Source organism: Chrysoperla carnea, chromosome 2 (assembly GCF_905475395.1).
Source record: "Chrysoperla carnea chromosome 2, inChrCarn1.1, whole genome shotgun sequence".
Lineage (NCBI taxonomy): Eukaryota > Metazoa > Arthropoda > Insecta > Neuroptera > Chrysopidae > Chrysoperla > Chrysoperla carnea.
This window is the reverse complement of record NC_058338.1, coordinates 28,461,923-28,482,138: the sequence shown is the minus strand read 5'-3', so window position 1 is coordinate 28,482,138 and position 20,216 is coordinate 28,461,923. Positions and strand designations below refer to the sequence as shown.

General features: G+C 29.1%; 1 protein-coding gene and 1 long non-coding RNA gene across 2 annotated transcripts in view; one reads left to right on the top strand and one right to left on the bottom strand.

The window, feature by feature from the left end:
• LOC123293461 (neural cell adhesion molecule 1) overlaps positions 1-20,216 on the top strand; it is a 486,456-nt gene that overhangs the window by 309,611 nt on the left and 156,629 nt on the right. The gene's annotated exons all lie outside the window — the stretch shown is intronic.
• On the bottom strand, positions 909-18,498 carry LOC123293462. Its single transcript, XR_006535016.1, has 3 exons — positions 18,488-18,498; positions 9,468-9,473; positions 909-1,561 (listed from the first exon to the last, which is right to left on the bottom strand). It is a non-coding gene; the product is annotated as an uncharacterized LOC123293462 (long non-coding RNA).

Below are 20,216 nucleotides of genomic sequence, written 5' to 3'. Positions count from 1 at the left end.
TTGATGACTTTGGTGGTCTGTAAATATTGTTCGTGAATTTTTACGTCATATGAACAATTTACTCCTTTGTCCTATTAACTTAACAAATGAGGCAGAATGAAAACAATATTAGTCTTACTATTACACGCCCTATGCCTAATTATCATTCAAAATTATTATTTACGTTGACATGTCAACGTTATTTTATTTTTTTCTTTGCCATTTAACCCATTGGAAGTAAAAACAGTTAAATAAACTTGTGTGTTTGTATGTGTACTTGCTATAAATTTCTTATTTTATCAAATAAATGAAATAAAATTGCTTTTGACATTTATATAACAACATACACAATTCTAAGCTCATGTACTCTTTTATTCCACAAAAATAGATCTAGCAGAATTCAATTTCGGGCATCTTAGCTAAATAGTTTCGTAGTAGTTTGAATCGAGTGAAAATATACCCATGATTCAAGTTGATTTAAATAATATTAAAAAAAATTTAATTTAATTTAAAAATTAAAAAAAAATTTTAAAAATTTGAGAAAAAAAAAATTGTAAAAAATCAATCATCAAATGGCTGATGGAATAAACGAGCATTTGATCTTCAATAGTAGAAAAAACTAGACAAATGAGAGTGCTTATAATAAATACAAAGTAAAATTTACTGTAAAAATCAGATAGTCAAAATAATTAAAGAAAAGTCTGCCCTTTCATGGAGCTCCTATGATTTTCGGCCAAGGACCCCTTAAATGTTTAATCCGGCCCTGTTTGGTTGCATTTACTCGTTTTATATCAAGAACTCGAAAACTGATAGAACTTGATACAAATAGTTTTAGTGGATAAAAACCGTTTGTTCTAACCATAGATATTTCTGTTTTTCGCAAAGATCAAATATTAAGCTTACATCAACAATTTTTATAATGTTATAGTTATTAATGCTACAAGTGGGATAACTAGCAAATAATCTGACAGTCGTGGTGTTGCGGCATGAGCGTAAGGTTATGAGACATTCTTATGAAGACGAGTGTGGTAGATGTCGCTACGAGCCGTAGGCGAGTTGCGACAACCACACGAGTCTTCATAAGAATGTCTCATAACCTTAGAGCGAATGCCGTAATCACGACTGTCATATTTGCTAGTTATTCCGCAAGTAGCATTCAATACTTTTTACAACAATCGCTCGGGAAGTTGACTTTGAGAGAAATTTATCAATTTGAGAAATGATTTATTTACTTATTTTAAATTTAAATTTTATTGCATACAAATTTTTATTGCTCGTTCATTTTAATTTCAATTTTTAATTTTGTTTTTTTGTATGTAACACTCGCGTTTGACACAATCAGTGTGGTAACTTTAATAAATGAGGGTTAAGATTGATTACTTATTTTTTTTTAGTACAGATGGCGTGTCAGTAGTACATACAATTATGTAGTCTATAACCGAACATGTGCGTTTATGAAACACCTATAACCGAACATGTGCGTTTATGAAACACATATAGTTAAGTATGCGATTATTGTGTATTTTGAAGGTGACATACAGCGCTCGAAAAGTCTACTTCCCGAGTGGGCGTTGTAAAAAAACTTTTAATAAAACGTCTAACGTTTAAACTTAGAATTAAACGTAGCAATAAGTGTGATTGGTATTAACAAAGGGTCTTGTTCATCAGATTGGTTCATTTCTTATAAATTCAAGTGTATTAAACAGTAGGTACACACATCTACATGTTACAAAGATCGTACAATGGTAGCTGAAAAAGAAAAGTAAAATTGTAAATAGGTTTAGTTTTGTGCTAGTACTGCTTATTGTAAAAAGGTTTCAATTGTTTTTTGTTCAGTTTTAGTAATAAATTTACTCTTCTACCTTTAGTAGAGAAGAAATAATAGTAGGTACCTTTATACTACCTAACAACCGAATGTTAAAATGTTGAATGAACGTTTGAATTCCTACTATGACTGTTACCTACATTTGTTCTACAGGGTAATTTTAACCTATCTATATATATATGAGAATCAGTTAAAGTTTGGAGTAATTCTTCAAAGAACTCACCTACCAAAAAAGTCTAAAACTTTAAAATAGTCTGGTAGATCAACGCACAGCCTAAACCGCTGATCATTGAGATTTGAAAATTGGACGGTGTGTTCCTTTTATAACGTCCAATTAGCATCCGTTATTAAAGGCTTTTCCGAAATTCTACCTCTAAGGGGATGAAATAGGGAATGAATTGTATGAAAATCCGTCATTTTTGAGTCCATTACTTCACCGATTATAAAAATTATTCCCTTTTATAGAATGCTACATTGTTGTTCACCTATAGAATGCTACATTGTCTCCAGTATATTAATTTAGGATAACGATTGTTACTCATTTTAAACAATTTATCCCACAATTTAAAGTATTACGAGCTCCAAGTTTAGACTTATGATTGAAATTATTTTTACCTAATTTTCAACTTCGATGATGAATTTTGTTATAACTTCATGAATGTAGACGAAAAATAAGAATACAATTTTTCGATATCTGCCATGGTTTTCAAAATATCTAAATATATATTGTCAAGTTTTGTTTTGTTTTCAATAATTTAAGTTTTTAACTTTAAATTAAATAGTTTTTTTTAAATTTCCACCGAATAGTTTTGGAGAAACTTTTTCATAGAAACATATCATCCATAAACCGTTTTCCCATAACACCATATGTTAAATATGCCTACTTTTGAAATCATTTATTTATTTAAATAATCGGACAACCCTCCTAAAATTTTCAGAATTAATTGATCAAACTGCAAGTAAAAGTCCAACTGCATATAAATAAAAATCAAATCTTTAATCTAAAATTACCCTAACGCTCGTACATCCTTTAGAACTACTTCAATTTCTTTCAAGACAGACAGTACAATCTTGATATAGGTCAATCAAAAAAAGCTGTATTTTATTAACCAAATCGATCAGTATCTTCATGAATGTAACGTAGATTTGCTACAACAGCAGCCAGGAAGGTTAGTGTGTGAATGCTTTTACGTTTTTTTTTTCTTTTCCTTTATTTACAAAAACTAGTACTTCAAATGGTTTTTTCTTGCCAATTTCAAGTGATACTTCTACTTCTCTATGTGTATCCACCTACCAACCTACCAACCTTATAAGATAGACTCAGCTAGAGGTGTATGCAGCAGAATTATACTTACAGTGAAAATCTTTTATACCAGCATCATTATCATTAGATAAATAAGATGAATTCAGATAAATTCGTACTGAGCCACGTCGACAATTGTTGTGTCTTTAAAAAATCGCAAATCAAACTGATGGTAGTTACCTACTATAAATTGAAAAATGTGTTTATATGTATGTTTTTATTTTATTCATATCATAAAAGGTACTTGAAATGAAGAAGGGATACATTGGACTTTGTATTTTGATAAATAGGGTATTCCACTATTTTTGAAAAAGTACTTCAAAATGTTGATTTTTCTAATAAAAAGCCACCAAAAATTTATTTCGGAAAAATACACATGCTTTCCTGCCAGAAACTTAAATTAAATTTTAAATCTTTTTAAAGTGTCGAAAACGCGGGCATCCAATTTGATGACGTAATATGGGTATCACTATACTAAATAACACAAATAATTTGGACAGATATATTCATAGACATCTGATTATAATAAATATAAATACTTATTATCTATGTATATATTATATCCAGCTGTCTACACAGAACTAACTGATGATCTATGACTCATACCACTATGACACAGTCTAATGATACAGTTTAAAAATTACGATTTTTAATTTTATTATTTTAAAAGAAAAAAGTACTTTTATGCCTCGAAATCAGAATATTACTTTTATATGTTACTTTCTTTTCGTGTGTATAACTACTAAATATACCGTTTGCGAAATTAAATGCAAACTTCTTCTTCAGCTTGAGTTGAGGCTATGTTTGCAATATTAGTCATTCGGGTCTTGGGTTCGTAGAACGAATTTTTAAAATCGTTAGAGATAGAACAAAAGTTTAAATGTAAAATATGTTTTTTATAAAAAAATAAACACCTTTTGTTTGAAAAATGTTTTCGTAAACATCACCGTTTACCCATGGGAGGGGGGGGGGGGGTTCAAATTAGTAAAAAACTTTCGTGTCCATTTTCTCCTAAAACCATACGAAGTTAAAAATTTAAAAGAAGCTTCAACTAACGGTATTGTGAAAGATTTTTGAAAAATGAAAATAGATTATAGAAAATACTTTCGAAAATTTTCGAAATTTTCTAAAAACAAATAAATAGCGACCGAAAAGTCGGCATAATTGTGTTGGTTTTTGAAACTTAATTCATAAAAAATAATGCAAGCACCGGCATTCAGCATTATATAGGGTATTTTAACAACTAACTCAAGCAGTTGTTTGTTTTCATTTGTTTTTAATGTTTTTTGGAGTCTACATGATTTATAACAAATTAATAAACAATTTCTTTTGGAAATATGCTTTTTTTACTGTCTTGATATTTTCGTATGAAGTTGATGCAGAATTCGTAGCCATTTACAAATTTTGAACATTCTGTGTGCTATCGTTTCTTAGAAAACATTGGGAAACTAAATGACTCTTTTCGATCCCTAATATTATTGAACATATATGATTAGAATGAAATGAATGACACTAAATCAACAGCTCGAATCTAAATACGAACTTTTTCTCTCTTAGTTTCGGTAAAAACTTTTTTACTTGGTAATTGAAAATGGTTTTTTGCTTGCTTGGGAATAAAAGATTAAACAATTATTGGTCGGTGAGTACAAGTGACCGACTAAACCGGTGACCGTCAAATGACTAATTATTAAAATTTTTTAGCCAAGCATTTACCTTATATCGTTCCTGATAACATTCATTATTGTATACTTTTCCAATGGGTCTTCATGCCTATAGAAGTCAAAAATAAACCTAATCGTTTCTACTGCATACTATAATGAATTTTCGAATCCCCACATATAACTAGTGTAAAAATGAAACAATATTTAAATGGTGAATTAAATTTCTTTCAACCATTTTGGCTGCAATAAATAGTTTTTACTGTAATTTCTACTAACATGTTACACACCGAACACAAACATATATACTTTAGACATTAATAATGATTAAAAAAAACTTTTTTTAGAGGTTGATATATTATTGTTTTTTATTATCATATTTTATACGAAAAATTTAATTATATCTTTTTCACTTTCAAGGGACTAAAACAGTTCTAGTTGAAATAAAGTATTTATGCTAGATAGATACTAACTCGCTATGTAGGTACTCTGTCGTTTTACCTTCTAGGTATGTGGTATTAATATTTTTGTTTGGTATAATTCTGACCATTATTGGTGTGGTGTAAATGTGGGTGTGTGATGTGTTCAAAGTTTGTTTATGGTATATTTTATTTACATTTTTAAATAAATAAAAAAACTGAAGAAAAAATTAAAAATATTTTTTAAAATTAACGCCCATTAAGGTAGATCTCACAGCGATGTTAAACCAATGTCACTTTCTTTATCACATTTGTTATTTAAATGACTGGGTTACGCCATTTTACGAATTTCAATGAATTTTTTAATTTAATCAATCAATTTTTTTGACTTTTTTCATTTTTCTGAGTTTCTCTGATATTAGAAAATTGTTATCGAAGTTTTTTTATATTTAAATATCCCATTAAATACTACTTAAATAATTATTTAATACCTTATATTTATAAATAGTGACCCAGTACTGAAATTCGTTAAGCTTAGCGCACCATCTCCTGCGCCCTCTATTTCAAAAACAATTCGACGTACAAACACAACATTTGTACTGTCAAAATAAAGGTTTGTACAAAAATTCAGCTTATTCCCTTAGATTTCGAGGTTGACAATTTATTTTGACCAAGATGATCGGGTTAACCTTGCAAAAAATGACTTCGAACAAAAAAACTGAGAAACACAATAGTTTGGCCATAAATTTCTCTATATTTGAACATAAAAACAGCATGCTCAGTAATATAACACGTATAACAACGCACGCATATGCACGTATAACGTTGTAATAAATTTATCTGTATGGTCATTAAATTTACGCATGGTATTTATGAGATAAAACACAACAATCAACATACGAATTATCAAATAAAATTGTTGAATTGTTTATATGCACAAACACCATTAAATTTTTCTAGATTACACCGAAAATGGGGTTAATTTTCAGCCACATATGATGTGTAATGTAAAAAATTAATTAGCAATAAATTAAAATGAATATGTTTGCAGACTATTTTGAAAATCATAAAATATAATTATTTACCCTGCTATGAAAATGAATTTCAATTCAGTTCAAACGTGCGATACCTAGCTGGCATTGTTTTCATTGTTGTAGTACCCTGAAGTGTAATTCAAATTTTATTTCACAATAAAAGTGTCAAACAAAAGTGGATTGGTTTTCATTTTTAACCCCCGAACTAAAAAAAAGGGATTTATAAGTTTGATCTCTATGTGTGTGTGTGTGTCTGTATGTTTGTCTGTCTGTGGCATCGTAGCGCCTAAACGGACTAACCGATTTTAATTTTTTTTTTGTTTCGTTTAAAAGTTAATAAAACTAAAAAATTGGCGATGATCTTCAAAATTGATTCATTTTGGAAAAGGCATGACATATAATTTTAACTTATAAATAATTACTATGGCAATGAATGGTCAAATAAACCTGGCTCCATTCATTTCGAAAAGTTAAATGGTAAAATAATTAGGTAATTCAAAACAATAATTCAAAAGAACAAAGTCAACTCAAATATTTCAGTTACAATTAAAATATATCCAAAAATATGTCCCAAAAACATGATAGCTCTCTAGGTATCCTTTTCATCTCATCTGATGTCCTTGACCATCACTTTGATATTGATTTCAGAAGAAGTGTTATAAGTTTAAAGTGTTTATCTGTGCGTCCGTGTTTTTCCCAGTGGCATCTTAGCCCCTACACGGTCGAACCGGATCTTTCATCCTTTATCTAATTCCCAGCAAGTTTTATTTTCGCAAAAGAAGTAGGTACCCTTCATCCTTTCCTAAGATTCCATCTATGTCTTTATGAGAAACCAACAAAATTGGTTCAGCGTGTTTCAGGTTCAGTTGAGGCGTGCAAATGTAACAGACCGTCAAACAGTATTAGGATTTGGTTAATTATAATGTCAATACATAACCCACTATTTTAAATCCATAATTCCCATGGGACTTTCACCTTCTCCCATCTAGAAGTTCAAGTTTTGCCTTTCAAAATAAAAATTATTGTATTTTTCCCAGATAAATGTTAGGAATGCAGAAAGACACGTTTGAATAGAAATCACGACAAAAAAACTGGCTTTAACAAATTGAGCTATCGGATGGAATCGGTATTATCCATTGCTTAACTTATTAGACATTAATTTTGCCCAACGCCTTTAGAAGCACGAAAAATGTAGGAATAAAAAATCATGCTCTAAAATAATTTCCGTTTTCAATTTTAAACTTACGTATGTGTTGTATGTGTGTGGTAGCTTAAATTAAAATTAATAATGTGAGAATTCTAACCATAATTTAAAATAATAATATATGAAAATGTTAAGCATTAACGTTTCGGTCACTTAAATCTTATCTGAGGTGTAAATGTAACAATAACAATGATAATAAAAACTAATGTTAGTAAAATTATTATTATTTCCATATGGTTTTTTGTATGGTACAACAATAATCATAAATAATTTTACACATAACTAAAAACGTTAAAGTTTATTATTACGATTATTTTAAGAAACCTACATGGTATGCTTACATTGTTGTATATAAGAGGTGTATTATAATTTTATTGTTGCATGAAACTGATATTCATAGATGTATTTACTATTTTATTATTACGTTTTCTTAACGGTAATAGCAAGTATCTTGCTTGCATGGATGAATATGTTGTGGTTAATTCACATAAATGAGTTCAATTGGGTATTAATTTTTACACGCGTTATTACATCAATATTATTTGTAACATCTATAAAAGGTTTTCTCGGGATGTAGGACGTAACTGAGTATCAGGGCCGTAACGAGGGTAAATAGTGCCGGTGGCAAATATTTAGGTTGCGCATTGTATATATAGGGATCGCTGATATAATTTTACAAAAGAGTAAAAGCAAATGGGGGATTTACCTTAAGGAGTCTGTACATTTAATTGATAATTTTTTTAAATGATAAAAGATCAAATTAAAATATTGATTTCTCTATACGTTTCCGAGCAAAACACGGAACTCATTACTCTAAACCTAAATGATACTGGGGTATCTTGCATAAGGAACTGATTTACAAACAAAATTGTAATTATTATTAATATATACGCTGTTCATTAAAAGGTATCAAAAGATTGGCAATTTTTGTAAACCAAGTATTTAATACTAATAAATTTCGGTCATACTTTTCAAATTTGTATTCAAATTTGTTAATTTTCAAATTAACCTAGCTCTAAATGGTTTCAAGAATGTGGATTTGACAAAAATGACCCAAAATTAGTGGTTTTCAAAAAAAGTTCCAATAAAAGCGGATAAAATTTGCCTGTTATCCAAAAAATCGATTTTTTTGCCTTTATGTCTTTATGTAAATTAATGAGCGTCTTTTACATCATTCTTTACTAACTTTTTGTTTTACGTATAAAACATACGTTTCGTTTTACGCCTCTATTTCTGTTGCGCCGGTACAAGGTGCGTCCTTTGCCACGCCCTAGTTACGGACCTGCTGGGTATTATCGATCACTTAAGGAACAGATCAATAAAGTCGGAAAATTTTATTATTATTTTATGAAACCTATGACAAACTACTTTTTCTTCCGATAGTCAAAGATTTTTCGACTATTTTGGTGTAATACAAAAGTAATTTGAACGATATTAGATGACTTGGTTGGAAAAATCGTTAAGCATGAGTATAATAGGTTTTTGTCCTTAATTCGAAAAATTTGTTTATACTTTAAATAAATACTATTTATAGTATGTATTTTGCATTTTAAAAAACCACTAGCCGTTACTTGCCTGCTTAATTTCTTGAGACTGTTTCCAATCTACTGCGCGTATTGTAATAGTATAATTAATGGATCAAAAACAAAAACGCGAGGTTCATAAATTATGCATTAACATACGATACTTAACGATATACAGGTAATATAAATTCTAGTTATCACTATATTTTATATATGCTAACTATAATATAATATATTCAAAAACAATTGTGCCTTTAAGGTTAATAACTATTTAAATCAGTTATAAATAGAAGAAGGGTCTAATAAATTTATATATACCCATGTATAATCTATACATATAAGAATGGAACCTGACTGATCGATCAACGCTGAAACCGCTGGGTCTAGAAGCCTGAAATTTTGTAATAGTATATGGGAACTGCATGTTAATAATTTTATAATGTTACCAAGGTTTTTTAATAATCTGTCTTCGCCCAAGTGGTATGATAGTGTACAAAATATTTGAAGGAATGGTTTTGAAACTATATACTTAAAGTTCAAGCCGGCAAGAAGAGTTGTAGGCAATACCACTGATGATAGAAATTTGAATTATTTTTAAAGATTTCTAAAGGAAAAGCGAATATAAACGATTTCCTTACCAAATCAGTTATCTTAGAAAAAATATTTGATACAGAGATTCTGAGATATCGCAATATTTTGATCGATTTTAGTCCGATTTTTGTACTTTTTTGGTCAAAATTACCTTATATAGTGAGTTTTATCGAAATTGGAGATTACAAAAATTTCTCGATTTTTGTTAATTTTTTAAGGGAATTTAATGAAACTCGGTGAATGGGGTAGTTTTGATCCAAAAAGTATACAAATTAGGTTAGTTTTTATTGTATTGCTATATTTCAAAACCAATTTTTTCCAATTTTGCCATCATTGTTAGCAATGTAGAAGGACACGCCTTAATGGGAATAACGACAAAAAAAATTGACTCTTTCGATATGTTTAATTCGATATGTTTTATGATTTTGTCATAAAATTTTATGGATAGATGTCAGAATAAATAAATCAAAAGTAATTATTGAAAATAAATCAAATTTAAACATATTACATCAAAATATTGATTATTTGCAAACGACTGTATTATCCATTGCTTAATTGGTTAGATATTCATTTTGCTCAAGTGAAATATTTTGCGTAAGTAACATTGATAAGAAAAATTTTGTAGGTACTTGTTATTAACTGGAATAGACGTAAGATTACAAGAATAATAATTAATAATAATAAAAATAATTTATTTTGACGTATTAAAAAATACGAATTCTGCCTGTCAGTTACATAGCGCAAATTGACAGCGCTTAAATTAAATTATCACGAAAAAGAAAAACAATACACACAACCCTTCTTATGTTTTTTTTTTTTTTACAATTTAATTTATTGTTGTATTCAATTTTGAATCAATACTTTCCCTCTCGTGGCGTTTATTCCCATGGGAAATTTGTAAAGGAAAGAGTAAAATTTTGTCGATAACAAGTTTGTACTAACTTTCTTGAACGAGAAATATCATCCCACGATTACATTTAACATGTATATCTTATATATGTACATATTACACAAAGCATATATAAGACAGTATACAAGACATATAGATGTATACATATATACATGCATATATGTTTCTCAAAACTTTGTTTACAAGCCCTCGTTTAAATCCCAATTGAGTTCTGTTAACGTTTTTAAGGAAAGATAATAAGAGAGTGTATTTGTTCCGCGAACAACATTAGAATAATTGTGACACATCAGTATTTGAATATTATTATAATATATGGTAAATATATTGGGTAGAAAAACTTTTGCAGATAGAATAATATGGTATTAATGGATCGTAATTTGAACAAATTCTCAAATGAAATAAATTAACTACTGGAATAATAGCATAATAACTGAATCGTTGATGAATATCGTTAAATTATTATAGGTTATTATATCATATATATATGGAATATATATCCAGGTATACTAAGTTTAGTCCCAAGTTTGTTACGCTTAGGTAAAAATATTGATGCTATGAACAAAATTTTGGTATAAGTGTTCATAAATTCACCTAATTAGTCCAATTCCAGTTGTCTGTCCATCTGCCCGTCTGTCTGAAAAAAAGAGATATCAAGCTGAAATTTTAAACGTGCTTAGGACGTAAAAACTGAGGCCGAGTTCGTAAATGAGCAACATAGGTCAAATGGATATTGGGTCCGTAGAATCCATCTTGTAAACCGTTAGGGATAGATCAAAAGTTTAATTGTTTGTTTTCACTTGTTAATGAAATCTCCTTAGCACCTACTCGAAATAATCCATTTTAACACTTTGGTATTTGGTTTCTGGAAACCATCTCAGATTATTAAATGGTATTTATAAAGTCCATAAAAAGTTTTTTCTTTCATTAACTTATAAAAAAATATTTATTTGTTCGTTAGTCTAAGTAAAAGTAAGTCTAAGCACCATGGCGTCAGTTTTGTGCGATACAGGTGATTGCTGATGAGAATAAAATGCCACACCCCCCTCGTGTCTCACCCCTGCACCAGGAAATATGGACGGCGATGCTGGATACTAACTCTGCATAAGTATTCGAAGCGAATAACATAAATGCCGTTCAAAAATCAATCACGTAGGGCTTAGAAAATTAACGGGAGACCAATAATTTTACCGATGGTTTTGTACGGCACCGATGCTTTTATACGGCACTAGCTTTTCCGTCATTTTTTTGGAAGGTTCAAACACACGGAAGAAAACCATACAAAAATTATTCACCGTAACTTCCAATTTGTACCTGTGACCGCGCAATTCTGACTTGTACTCACCTGCACCGCGTAAAAATGACGCCATGGTCCTTAAACTAACTTTTACATATGGGAGCATCTTTTTCAACATAATTCCTGGCGGGTCATTCCACCCGATAAATTTTAGCATGAGATTGTAGTATATTATTCTTACAAGGCATAGAAAGAATCTTTTTAAATAATACGGACATACCTATTATTATACGTTAATTAAAAACAATCAAAATTTTAAAAATTATCAAAAGCCTTCACCTTTGCGCATGATTTTAACTTTTCATGTTGATAATTGATATATATCTAAATTGTTTTGGTTTATTTAGGCGAAGAAAAATGTTTCTTTAATTAAATTATAAAACAAAAATTTAATTTATAATACACTGCGGGATTCTGCATATACGTAACTTAATTTAATTATTTTTTGTTTCAGGTAAGTTCATAATGCACAACAATGCAGAGTTACATCTATTCTATGTATGTATGTATGTATGTATGTATGTATGTATATCATTATTTTTTTACACGGACAATTTGGTGGGTAAGTTTTTTTACCAACAAAAAAACGTTAATTCAGGAAGGTGATATTCTAAGAGATAAACCAATAACTTTTTGTATTTGTTAATTATTGTAAGGATCGCTTTTTAACCCCCAAACTAAAAAAAGGAGTGTTATAAGTTTGACCGCTATGAGTGTATCTGTGTTTGCCTGTCTGTGGCATCTTAGCGCCTAAACGGGTGAACAAATTTTAATTTTTTTGGTTTCATTTGAAAGGTAATTTAATGGAGACTGTTCTTAGCTATCAAGTGCAAGTTTAGGGAGTTCGTAAAGAGGAATGGTACAATAATTATATAATTCAAAACACTAATTCAAAAGTATTAAAATATTTCCAAAAACTTGTCCCAAAAAAAGATAGCTCCCTAAGTATCCTTTTCATTTCATTTGATGTTCTTCACCATCACTTTGATATTAATTTAAGAAGGAGTGTTATAAGTTTAAAATGTTAATCTGTGCGTCTTTATGTTTCTCAGTGGCATCGTAACCCCTAAACGGTCGAACGGACTTGATTGAGAACATTTTATAGCTATATTTCCAAAAATCGGTTTACAAGAATCGAATTTGTGGGGGATTTTTTAAATTTTTAAATTACACTTGTTAGAGTAAATTCTTACCATCAGTAGACTCCGAGCCCTTGATATTTTCAATCAGCGTACCTCAAGGAGTTTACTAATATTTTGTCAAAATTTTGCTCTAAATCAGTTTTATTTTTATTTTGTACTCTACCTTTCTGGATCATGAAATTATTTTGACTATATAGCTACATAAATTATTCCATAGTTTACGGCAAAAGCAGAAAAGTAAGCATATGTTGTATAAAGTCTCTTTGACTGGTAAAAATTAAAAATATTGCCTGAAATCTTTTAATAACTTATATTCAAAGTTTTGTAGATTTCTTAATATTTTGCTTAAATGACCCAACTACCTTAAATTGTATAAAAACATTATTAAAACCTAAAAAAGGAAATTTTTTTCCATTTTCAGGATCGAAATAATAACTTTGCATCAGAAAGTTTAAAAAAAAAAAACAACAAATACAAAAATTAAAGCACACAAACATAGAAATAAAATGAGTAAAAGCAAAACGTTATTGTTTCATTTTAATGGATTTTTTTTATCAAATTGTACACACGCATTCACACACACGGAGCCTGTGTACGCAGTCCAATGTTATTTGTGTAGAGAAAGTCTCTTGAGAAGTAAATTACAAAACGATGTTTGAATTATTAAAATGAATGATTCAGTGAGGAATGATAACCTCTTCCTTCCCTCTGTATTTATATTACTTCCATTTTTATGATAGGTGTCCATAAAATTTATTGTTGAATCGTATTATAACAATAATGGTATCGTATTATAAGCATAACTGTGGCGTCACAATATAAAGCTGTCTATAAAATAAAATAAATAATTAATAAAATTAAAAATCCGAGTGCGTTAAATAAAATCTAAAAAGTAAGAAACAAGTCGAGTAGTAGTTTGTTTACATACCGAATTTCACTTTTTCATTTTTGGAAAGACTTGAACCAGTCTATATTTTAATGGACCCCGACTGTTAGAATGACTATGTAAAGAATTTACTTGACTTGTTTCTTTCCTTTAAGATTTTATTTAACGTTGCTGGGATTGTTATTTTATTAATTATTTATTTTAATTTAGACTTTTTAGTGGCCCCGGCACTAAAAAAACCCTCTTATTATACTTAAAATTTAAACATATAACTTATACATATATTTTTGCAATACCCTTTTTATTTCCTTTCTTTGGATACCCTACTCGATAGGTTTGGTTAATTTTATTATTTTATTAATTTAACTAATTACTAATTCGCACGTGACTTTATCTTTGCTTTCAAACTCCTTTCGAAGAACAATTGGATTTTTTAGACGAAGCTAACGATACCTTAACTGTCGAAATCCCCCGAGCCGTTTGGAAGGTACGAGGTAATAAAGGAATTTACAAACAAATATACATACAAACCATACAAGATACGCCCGAAAAACATTTGACAGTCGGGTAAAAAATGAAACATTGAATTTCCAAGCAAGAACACTTTTAAAACCCACCTTTATCGATTCTAGAAGAAGCAGACTTTTTCTCGTCGATGATGGCAGAGATCTCGTATTTCCGGCAATAATTGCGCAATAACATCAAGATGTGTTTTAAAAATCTACGAAATTGTGGCGTAAAAATAAATTTGGGAGCTTGGGGTAGAGCAATATAACTTAAATTTTTTCTGTATGTATCACGACACTGGAAATTAAGTTGTAGAAAAATTGTTTAAGTACTTTTCTATATATATATATATATATATACAATTTATTTTTTTTTATATATAGACATTTGATTTATAAACAACATTTAAAATTGAAGTAACGTGATTCATCACTAATACAGTGCAACCTCGATATAACGAATCTGAAGGGAACCAGTAAATATTCGTTATATCAAGTAATTCGTTAAACTGAGGTTTGTTATATTGAGGTTAAGTTGGTCTAAAATTCGTTATAAAGAGGAAAAAAGTGTCGGAACCTCTCGCGACATGAATTACATACTATGGAGTATACTAACTGTCATATATTGGTGGGACTTTATACGTTATATAAAGGTTTTGAATTGACGAATTTCGTTATTTAGAGGTATTTAAGTTTTTTATGTAGTTGAAAATTCGTTATAAAGAGGCTGTTCGCAAAAAATATTCGTAATGTAGAGGTATATTTTATATTGACTCTTATGGACAATTCAAGGGGATTGCGAAAAATTTGTTAAATCGAGGAATTCGTTATATTGAGGTTCGTTATATTAAGGTTGCACTGTATGTGCACAATAGTCCGTTTGGATTTGATATACAAAAACAGGAAAAAATAATTATTACAAATGAAAACAATGCTTTTCTAATTGGCGTAAATTTAAAACGAAAGTATAAGAGTGAATTGAAAAAGCAATTTTTATTTTATAAACAATTTTTTTTTTGGATAATTTTTTTAAAATTTCTGTAATTTTTTTATAAAGAATAATTTTACTTTTTGTTGTTTTTTTAAATAATGTATGTAAAAAATAATCATTTTTATCCTTTCATCATTGAAAAAATGTATTTATATTATTTATTTTTAAAGGACGTTTTTTAAGTTGTGTATTTATTTAAAAAAAGATATATTTTATTTTACCTTTATATTTAACGCAAACTTATGAAATGTGTAAAATTAAGGTAGACAAAAATTATTGTTGATGTTTTTTAAAAAAATAAATTATAACAAATATTTTTGTTTGTTATAATTTATAAGCGAAATACGGCCTATAAGAGATTATATCTATATATATGTATATATAAGAATTCAAGTTGACTGATCGATCAACGCACAGCTCACACCGCTGCACGCGCTGGGTCTAGAAGCCTGAAATTTTGTGCACACGTTCCTTGAATGACGTAAATGAGCACTAAGAAATCTCCTAAGGGATTAAAAAGAGGATGTGAATTTCGTATATGGGAAGCCCATATTAATAATTTTTTAGACAAATATAGGTCAACGGTTGCATGTTTGTAATGTTATCAAGCTTTTGTTAACTTTATGTTAAAACTTTTGTTTTGGAATTTGATGAAACTCGGTGGATGGGGTAATTTTGAGATATCGTCAAATTTGGATGAATTTTAGTCCGTATCTCAAAAACTATTCGACCAGTCGTCAAATGCACCCGATATTTGAACTTTTGGGGTCAAAGTTACCTTATGAACTGAGTTTTATCGAAATTGGATATACAAAAAATTTTTCGATTTTTTGCAATTTTTTTAAGGGATCCTTTGATAAAATCGAGAAAATTGCAAAAAAAATTTTTTTTTTTGGAATTTGATGAAACTGAGTGGCGGGGGCAATTTTGATCCAAAAAGTATAAAAATCAGGTTATTTTAATGATTGGATGCAGAATTTCTGAGATATCGCCATATTTGGATGGATTTTAGTCCGTATCTCAAAAACTATTCGACCAGCCTTCAAATGCACCCGATTTTTGTTCTTTTCGGGTCAAAATAACCTTATATACTGAGTTTTATCAAAATTGGAGATACAAAAAATTTCTCGATTTTTTGCAATTTTTTTAAGGGGTACCCCTTTGATAAAATCGAGAAAATCGCAAAAAAAATTTTTGTTTTGGAATTTGATGAAACTGAGTGGCGGGGGCAATTTTGATCCAAAAAGTATAAAAATCAGGTTATTTTAATGATTGGATGCAGAATTTCTGAGATATCGCCATATTTGGATGGATTTTAGTCCGTATCTCAAAAACTATTCGACCAGCCTTCAAATGCACCCGATTTTTGTTCTTTTCGGGTCAAAATAACCTTATATACTGAGTTTTATCAAAATTTGAGATACAAAAAATTTCTCGATTTTTTGCAATTTTTTTAAGGGGTACCCCTTTGATAAAATCGAGAAAATCGCAAAAAAAATTTTTGTTTTGGAATTTGATGAAACTGAGTGGCGGGGGCAATTTTGATCCAAAAAGTATAAAAATCAGGTTATTTTAATGATTGGATGCAGAATTTTTGAGATATCGCCATATTTGGATGGATTTTAGTCCGTATCTCAAAAACTATTCGACCAGCCTTAAAATGCACCCGATTTTTGTTCTTTTCGGGTCAAAATAACCTTATATACTGAGTTTTATCAAAATTGGAGATACAAAAAATTTCTCGATTTTTTGCAATTTTTTTAAGGGGTACCGCTTTGATAAAATCGAGAAAATCGCAAAATAATTTTTGTTTTGGAATTTGATGAAACTCAGGTTGGGGTAATTTTGATCCAAAAAGTATAAAAATCAGGTTAATTTAATGATTGGACCTAGAGAGAGTCAAAAAATTTTACCGAATGGACCTTTAAAAATATCAAACATTTCGATTAAAATTATCACATTTTAGGTTGCAAAACATTACTTTCATAGTACTACGTTTATAGAGAATAAAAAATCGTTTTCACTGACCGTAAATTTGTGGCCTTCCATCGCTGTTAAATAAATCCTGTCAAAATCCTAATAAAATTACCAAAAGAAACTTTATTCGTTCAGTAAAAACGGTCGATATATGTATAGGTTAGCATCAATATGATATGATATACATATTGGGTGTAGATATTTAAGAAACTAAACTATTTTTAGGTTGAATACCAAGTGTTCAAATTTGGTTTTTTAAAAGGTATCTTTGACAGCTAAAAGTAGCAATATTTTTTCGCATCAATTTTAGGAGGTTGAATCATATGTCTCTTCTATAAAGTTAATAAATATTTTGAAAAATTAAGTCAATTTTTTTAACAATCGTTTCAAAATATCCAAATAACTAGCTATTAGGCTAAGTTAAGTTATATGTGGCTGTCCATGAAGGACACACTTAGGCTATAAAGCCTATTGTGATACCATATTATGTGTTTTACCACCTTTCGCTGATAATTTCATTTATCAGCTCCTTAATTTCAGAGGCTGAGTGCACCTCCTTCATGCATATACCATGCACTACACCAGCACATCAAAACTATTAATGAAATTAATTTTGTTTCGACGGCGGGAATCGAACCCGCTACCCTAAGCATACCGCGAACGGAATTGGATACGCATTCCAAAGTCATAAATTTTATTAAATTTATCGTTTATTAAAGTAACAAAAATATGGCCTGTCGTTTTCAAATAATCTGTATTTTTTGGGGTACTAATTCCGAATCCGAGGTTACCCAACACAATTTTCTGGTGCGTCCTGTGTTATCAACAATAATCAGCGAAATTTTCGCACATTTTTGAATTATTACTTATAATTCCAAAAGTAAGTCATGAGCTATAATTGAGCCATAATTTTGCCATAAAGTAAATTACGTACGGAATTGTGTCACAAAAACGAATCAAATACAGTGACCTCAAAAATAAAAATTCGATGGATTCAAATTTTATTCAAAAAACTCAAAGAAGTATTTTTTCATTATCATTACATTTCACCGTTACTATTCATGGTAAAATAAGAAAATGCGTGAACAAAACTGAATTTCGTAGGACACCCGGTACATTATAATAAAACTTACCTTTAATATTTTCCACCAACCACATTTATAAAATAATCATTATTTTATCCAACCTTATCGTTTAAACGTATTTCCGTTAACAATTTCACATCATATCAAATTCAATTTACACTTAAATACATTTTATAATATATAAATGGTTATAGATACTGAAGGTTCGTTTTAATGTAAAAATCTATGTAGATAAAATATTTTTGAAAAAATATAACTAAAAAATACACAACCAAAAAAGTACTTCTATCTATATCATAATTCATTTGGAGACTTAGTTTTTGAATTCAACGTCTAACAAGTCCCATACTAAAAATCAACAGTGACTTCAGTTAAAATAACCGTAAATTTGATATTTTTTGTGGTATACTCGAAAGGTCAGAATTTAGAAGTTTGTCCTTTTGTGCTTGTGTCTCTAAGTGTATTTGTCACATTTAAATTCTAATTACTAAGCACAGTGTTATAAATAATTTTCAAAACAAATTAATTAAAAAAATAAACTAAAAAAATAATTTTGTTTTTTTTCAGTATATTTTTCTTATGTTTCTTCACACTTCTTCGTAAAACTGTATATTTTTGAGTTATAAACCAAACCAATAACTACTATTCTTTGGAAGAGAACGAGGTAAAAAGCACAACATAGTTCATAATCCACTCGAGTTAGATTTGAAGTCTGGCTTTTATATACAATACGAATTATTTTAAAGTTTAACTTATATATGAATAAATTGAAGGCCGGGGTGCTTTGACGGGATCATATTGTACCTTGGATCATCCATTTCTTCTTGAAAGATGGTGGAATCGACTGGTATTAAGAAATATATTGGTAACTATTGGTATTGAGTACCAACTATATAAAGCTTCTGTGCTTTTGCTACACCATATTTCACTTTCGAACATAATATAAAATGTAAAGGAGGTAAAGTTTGAAAAGACGCATTTTCATGTACTGATTCAAGGTAAATACCACCTTAACATTTAATATTATGTTTTTAACTAAAATATGTTGTAGCAAAAGCACAAACGCTTCATATTCGTTGTGTGCGTAGTCATGGTAGGGACAATAAAATCGATGCCAGCGCTTCCAGTGAAAAATTTTGGCGCTAAAGGGGGCTGTTATTACTAATTTGCAGTTCTTTACATGTTAATGTTATAGAAATGTTAAATTAAAATTATTGAAAAATACTAATTAATTAAACTTAATGCATTAAAAATTTTGAAAATAAGAAATCAAATTGCACACATATTATTTTTCAAATGTAAATTATCATAATTATTTATTAAAATTTGTGAGACAATCATATTAAATTTTCAAGTCATAACTGCAATCCATACAATTATATATCCATCCATACAATTCTATAATTAAAGTAGTGTATCGTTGTCATGGAAACGAAACTCGCGCACGGAGCGAATAGTTGGTATTTAATACCAATAGTTACCAATATCTTTCTCAATACCAGTCGATTTCATGGATTAAGATTGATTGGAAATTAAGACAATGTATACATAAAATTTGAATTTTCGATATTTGACTAATTGTTAGCTCATAAAATATTATTTGAAAAAACCTGACGAAGGATTTTCATGTAATTTATCGTTAAAAAATTGGAATTATGTTGTGAATAGTAAATGTAAAATGAGTTAAATCTTGAAAATTACGGCAAAATTAAAAAAAATATTCTGACAAAGAGTTTTGTAAATATTTCAATTAAAAAGATTCATCTTACAATTATTTATTGAACAGTACCCATTTTAAAAATACAAAAAAAGATCTTGTATAAAACCTGAATCAATTGAAACTATTACTGGATTTTTACGAGAATGCCTGAGAAGAGAAACATGTAATG